This window comes from Harpia harpyja, chromosome 5 (genome assembly GCF_026419915.1).
Source record: "Harpia harpyja isolate bHarHar1 chromosome 5, bHarHar1 primary haplotype, whole genome shotgun sequence".
Classification (NCBI taxonomy): domain Eukaryota; kingdom Metazoa; phylum Chordata; class Aves; order Accipitriformes; family Accipitridae; genus Harpia; species Harpia harpyja.
Window position 1 is genome coordinate 17,427,961 of NC_068944.1, and position 6,000 is coordinate 17,433,960.

The window sequence follows — 6,000 nt, forward strand, 5'->3', positions numbered from 1 at the left end:
GCTTTTAGCTCTTTTGCTCTTCTCCCTTTGCTATGGATTTTATTGCAATTGTTTCTTAAATCTTACTTAGCCCTCCTTCATGACCCTAAAAAAGAAGTGTGTCTAGATTAGATCCCCGGGTAGCTGCAGGCTGGAGAGATAGAAAAGTCCGTACAAGGACTTTAAACAGGATGTCACACTTGGTCCCTAGATAGTTCTTTTGGATTTGTTTAGTGGGGGTTTTTTTGTTCTTTTTCCCCCAGAGGTGGTAACACACCCGTTGTACTGAACTAGCTCTAATGAGGCACGGTTGTACTATTTCTAAACATCCTCAATTCACTGTTGCATCTTTAAAACTGTTATGATATTGCTGAGAGCAGATGAGCATCATTTCCCAACTGATCTTTATCTGTTGACCTGTTGTACCTTCAGAAGCTATATTCTAAGCAAACTTAATTTACTTACGCAACTTTCATGCTATTGCCCAACTGAATAGCTCTTCCCCTGAGATTATGTAGACCTACCTTTTTCAGAAACAGAAATAAGTATCTAGCTTTCACCGGTAACAATTCCGTGCAAACTTCAAATAAGGTAACAGAGGAACAATTAGTAAATGTAATAAGGGTAGAAAAGTCACACATCACTGCCAAGGAGAGACTGCTTCAGAAACTGGCATTGTTAAGAGTTTGGCTCCTTTATGTATTTACTTATTTGTCCTGGAAAAGCGCTTTATTTCCTGCAAAGCTGTACAATCACCTATGTTTTAGCTGAAAAATGGCAAGGCAGCGTGTCTTGTTAGAGAGACTATAAAGTATATGCTGCCCTTTCAAGTCTCTGCTTTGACTTGAGAAGTTATCTATCAGAACACAAGATTTTATCCTTGTGATGGGAAAAGATTAAAGTATCAACATCTCAGTTCCCAAAATCAGAGTGCCTCGCTAGCCTCCATCTCCCATCCCTCCCTAAATCCCCCAATTTGCAGGGGGAAGGCATCGTCTGCAGAATCCTGGCTCACCTGAACTACCTCACCTTTTGAAAGCACGAGTATAAAGGCTAAATCTTATCTCAAAAAGGGATATTTTTTCCTCCATTTAGCAACCAGAAGTCGGAGGATTCAGATCACAAACCGCTTGCTACCGGTGCCCACAATCTATTACAGTAGAGCAGGACATGCCCGTGTGTGGCTATGTGGATAGCTGGGGGGACGGGGCGGGGGGGAGAAGGGTCGGTATCAAACAGCCAAAGACTGCAGAGCCAGCCTTACCAGCTGAATACTAATCAAAGAAATACGCTCCCGTCATTTCAACATTTGCAAACTCTGGAACATCCTTGACACAAAAGGAGGAAAGCTCTGGGAAAGAACTCGGGAAATTTCCTGGCCTCGGTAACCTTTTGCTCTGCAGCATCAGTGCCGGACTCTGAGATCAAGCAAGCCAGCCGCTCCGGTTTGGCAGAAAGGACCGGGGGAGTCAGGACTTAGTGCTGCCCGTATTTTGCAGAAGTCTGTGGTCCTCCCTTCCTCCACCGCCCCCCCCCTCCCCACCTCCCCCCTTGTCTGCGAGACTTCTCCAAAGAGTCAGAGAGATGCTATTGTTCTCTTATTTCTCAGAAGGTGAACACACGCCCGCCTGTAGCGTGAGGGCTCTCCCTTCCCACGCTGCCCCTGCCGCCGCTGCTCCCGCCGCTGCCCGGGCCGCCCCGCCGGCCCCTTCCCCGCCGCCCCCGGGCAGGGACACAACCAAACTTCCCTGCTCACTCCGCAGAGCCGCGGCCCCGCTGCCGAGCGGGGCGGGTTAAGGGCGAGGGACGGGGGGGGAACACGAACGGCACACAGCCCCCCTTTCCTGCAACTACTCCGCTCTCCTGCCTACGCGGAGGGGAAGGGGGAGAGGAAAGCAAGGAAGGGCACAGGTGCAGCCAGCACTTACCTGCTCCCCCTCTCCCTCGGCTGCCCGGCGCAGCGAGTCTTTTAATCCCAAGGGCCGCCGGTGCCTCCGCGGCGAAGCGCTGGCGGGATGCTCCCAGGCGGGGGCCGGGCTGCGGGCGGCGGGGGGGCCCGCCTGGCATGGGGGCTGCGCGCCCGCCCGCACCCGCGGAGGTCGGAACGCCGCCGCTCCGCTCCTCCTCCTCCTCCTCCTCCTTCTCCTTCTCCTTCCCCTTCTCCTCCTCCGCGGCACGGCGCGGAACGGCAAGCCGCTGGGCACACGGTGGGAGAAGTGGGTGCCGGTGCCAAGCCCGGCTCCGACTGGGTGCGGATCGTGGCTGCGGGAGGAGGAGGAGGAAGAGGAGGGAGGGAGGGAAGGAGGGGGGAGGGAGGGAAGAAGGCAGAGGAGGTGGGGATGCTGCTCTGGGCAGGGGATCTCAGCGCTCGGCGGCCGGAGCCGGCTGCCGGCTCCGTCCGAGGGCGTGCGGAGGAGGCACCGGGACTCTTTGTACCTCCCGAAGACCCAGCGGTGGCTCTTGAAAAGGGATCCGGGGAGCAAGCAGCCTGCCCGGCCCCGCTCCCCCCCGCCTCTCCTCTCCTCCTCCTCCTCCTCCTTGACAGGATATACAGATGGAGTCCTTTGGTTAAAAATCAGGAGCCGGGCTAGGGGGTGGGGCGGGAGCCAATCTATCTCCCGATTTGCATTTGAAACGCGGAGCTGAAGGAGAGAGTTTAAGAATTTTTTTTTTTTTACCACCGCCCCCCCCCCAACTTGTCCTAGAAGCCGCGATCAATTGAGCTCCCGAGGCGTGAAGGCAAAGTCGCAAAACTAATCCGAACTTGCGGGGTCCCTGCTTGACAGTTTTGCCCTTTCAGTCTCCCCAGCCCTCCCTGCTTCCCCCTGCCAAACCCACATCTCCTCTCCTCCTCCTCCTCCTCCTCCCCCGGCCCGTTCGCAGCTGGCCGGCTCTGGGGAAGCTGGGGGCCGCGGGGCAGCGAGCGGGCCGGGCCGGGGTCCCCTCTCCGGGTCCCGGGGCAGGACACGGACTGCTCAAGGCACCTAAAACCCCGCACCCCTGCTGCCCTCTGCCTCCCTACTGCTGCTGTCCCTCTTACCCGGCCCCTGTTTAAACTGGGGGGGGGGGGGGGGGTGGGGTGTGTTAAAAAAAACCAAAAAACCATGGACTGAATAAAGCAGGTGCTTTCATAGAATAAACGGTGGAGAGAGACGTGCTGGAGCTCTGCGCACTGGCAGGAGGAGAAGGCGCAGAGTCACGCTGGGGCTGGTGCCTGGCAGCATCCCCGCACAGCCCCGCAAGCCCAGAGCTGCCCGGGGAAGCCGCTCTGGGAAATGAATACCTGCTTTGTTTGGACTCGGTCCGGCTGGGAAAGCGGCAGGACAAACTTTCTGCCTCGTTTTAGCACCGCTTGAAGCCTTTTGGGTCTGCAGAATGGAAGAGATCTACAACTGAAACGCGATCACCCGGGAGTCAGGACGCCTTCTGGAAAAAAAAAAAAAAAAAAAAAAAAAAGGCAGAGGTTCCAAATGTTGACGGAGCTGCTGAACTGACATTTTCCACGGACACAAATATTTTTAACACGTACTGTTTTTAGAACAATGGATCGTACCAAGGGCAACTGTAAGAAATGAGCCTTGGCCAATGTCTTTTGATTTATAGCTTCACCAGAAAAACATTCTTAACATACTGTGAACAAACTAATAATGTCCTTTTATAATTAATTTTCATTCCTATTATACATTATACTGTGAAGTGTGGTGTCAACAATAATAAAGTAATGTGAGGATAAAGTCACTTCTTAAAAAAAAACCAACAAAACAATTGGTTTAGATCACAAAGGATTTTTTTTAATCATTTTAATTTCTGATTTTTTTGCAGCCTTTGGATACACAAATGCAAACATGCATGAGTATTTTAATAAATGTAATATGTAACTGCCATGTTGTATTTTAGCTTCATTTTCAGACATGTGATTTCCAATGTCACCCTTCTAATCCGAGAGAGGCAATTCAGCATCATGGCATTTGTGAACTGAAGAAATGGTTTGAAGAGAGCAACTAGAAGCAATCTTCATTCTCCAAGTTACGGAGCGTCTGAGTACATGGTTACAACTTAATAAGATGTATTCAGGCAAGAAAATCCTGGAACATGATTGCACACAGTTGCTTAAGATTGTAATTAAGGATTCTTCTTTCCTTTGTCCTCCTTCCCCCAATCCCTAATTCATCTTTCACAAGTTAATCAAAATAAGACTCTTTGCACTGATCCTTAGAGGACAAGGTTCAAGGACAGATTATCGTTTTTCATCACTAAATATCACAAACACCTCTGCTTTATCTTCTTTCAAACTCATTCTCAGAGGTAACCAGTATTGGAAACTTTATCTTTTCCTACTTAATTCAGTAGCTACGACTTCAATGGTGAAGATAGAACAGTTTAAAAAGAGACCAAAAAAAAAAAAAAATCATTATTTGGGAATAGGATGATACAAAAAAAGAATCTACAAGGTGTCACGTGCTTCATAAACTTTACCTAACATCTTCAAACTTTTTCTTTGCTCTTCAGGTTCAAAATAGGGACTAAATAGATTTACAATCACTTAAAATTCTTTATAAAGGAAGGATTCTTTCTCATTAATTTTCATTCGGATCCAGATATTACTAATGGAGAATTGGAATAGCCAATTATCACCCAATTAAAAAGCTTTCATGTGTAGACCTTCACAGAGTATTTCATGATGTCCCTACTAACTTAACAGACCTCTCTCAAGGATGTGCTTTATGTTCCAAAAAATCTATATTCTCTCAAGCAAAACCTTTCATTAAACTGTATGTCTGAGAAAATATTTGAACTTATTTTTACTATGTTGAAAATAGGATAGATATTTTTGTCTGATTATTTTTCTAAATGCTTATACTGTCGTATCAAAATAAAATGCATTAAACCCTTTGACTTTCATGGGAGCAAAACAGCCCAGTGACTCCAAGCAAAAAGTGTGACTAAGCAGACCAATTTAATTTCATTGCACAGGCAGAATATAATATAAAGAAGCAATTATTCTTAGTCACTTTTGGCAATCTATAATTTTTAGTAATGTAAGCAAATGTATATTTTTTTAATACAATTTGTTCTTGACTGTCTTGAGTGTGGGGTTTTGCCAATGAGTCAGTCCATTCCAATACATTGACTGGATCATTTTGGCTGTAACCTGTACTTACAGTGCTGTTGTATTTCTTTCTAATATGTTCTGTAGTACATTTAGTCATCTTGAGAGGTACGGGTATACCGTTTCCGGAGGAAAGTGTACGGTTTGTAAAAACAAACACTGGACCATGCTAGACTGTCTCTTACATAGGCCCTGTAAAGACTGACTGCAGGCATCAAAGGGTGCATTGCTACTCGCACCTTTCCCATCTTTTGACTTGAAGGTGTCAAGGATGCCTCTTCACAGTACAAGTTGTGTTGCTGTTCTGTATAGCGGATCCATAGGCAGATTTAGGACCACAAACCCTGCTCTGCGACACGCTCTCAAATGCTTCTTAGACAGTGAGAGCTTTGGTGGCCGCTGCTGAGGGAGGATTTGGGCCTGAAGCAGAAAATGGATAAGTTTTAGTTGTCTTCAGTCTCCTGAGCCACTGACAGTCTTGTGACATTAACATTTCTACCTGTACACTTCTAATATACATTCCAAAAAAAAGCAACAGCTGGTAACTGCTACCTGGGTGCTGGTAACTCATTGACTGTGTGGGCAGAAATAACTTCCATTATGTGCTCAGCAACAGCTTGCAGATTTCCTTCAATATGAGAATGTATTATGCTCAGAGGCAAAATGCTAACTTTTCCTTACTTTTCCTAAAAATTTATATGGATATTTGACTTTCATGAGGCAAGTAGGAGAGCTTGCAGTTTAAGATCTTTTTTAAAGGAAAACACTTCTTACCACCATTAGCACATGGTTGCCCTGTACAAGTACAAATATCTCTATAAATGACTCTTAGGTAAGTACTCCTGCTGTCCAGAGATATTATTTACAGGTGGCTATAATTCTGATGTGAATTTCTCACCTTCTGTATCACA

The 6,000-nt window shown here is 47.1% G+C and overlaps 1 protein-coding gene across 1 annotated transcript in view; it reads right to left on the reverse strand.

The window, feature by feature from the left end:
• The window catches only part of LOC128142187 (cadherin-7), an 82,552-nt gene extending 80,443 nt beyond the window's left edge, over positions 1-2,109 (reverse strand). The window contains exon 1 of the mRNA XM_052788061.1: positions 1,908-2,109. The gene's annotated coding sequence lies outside the window, so the exon portion shown is untranslated. The remainder of the gene's footprint in view (positions 1-1,907) is intronic.
• Positions 2,110-6,000: the final 3,891 nt, after the last annotated feature.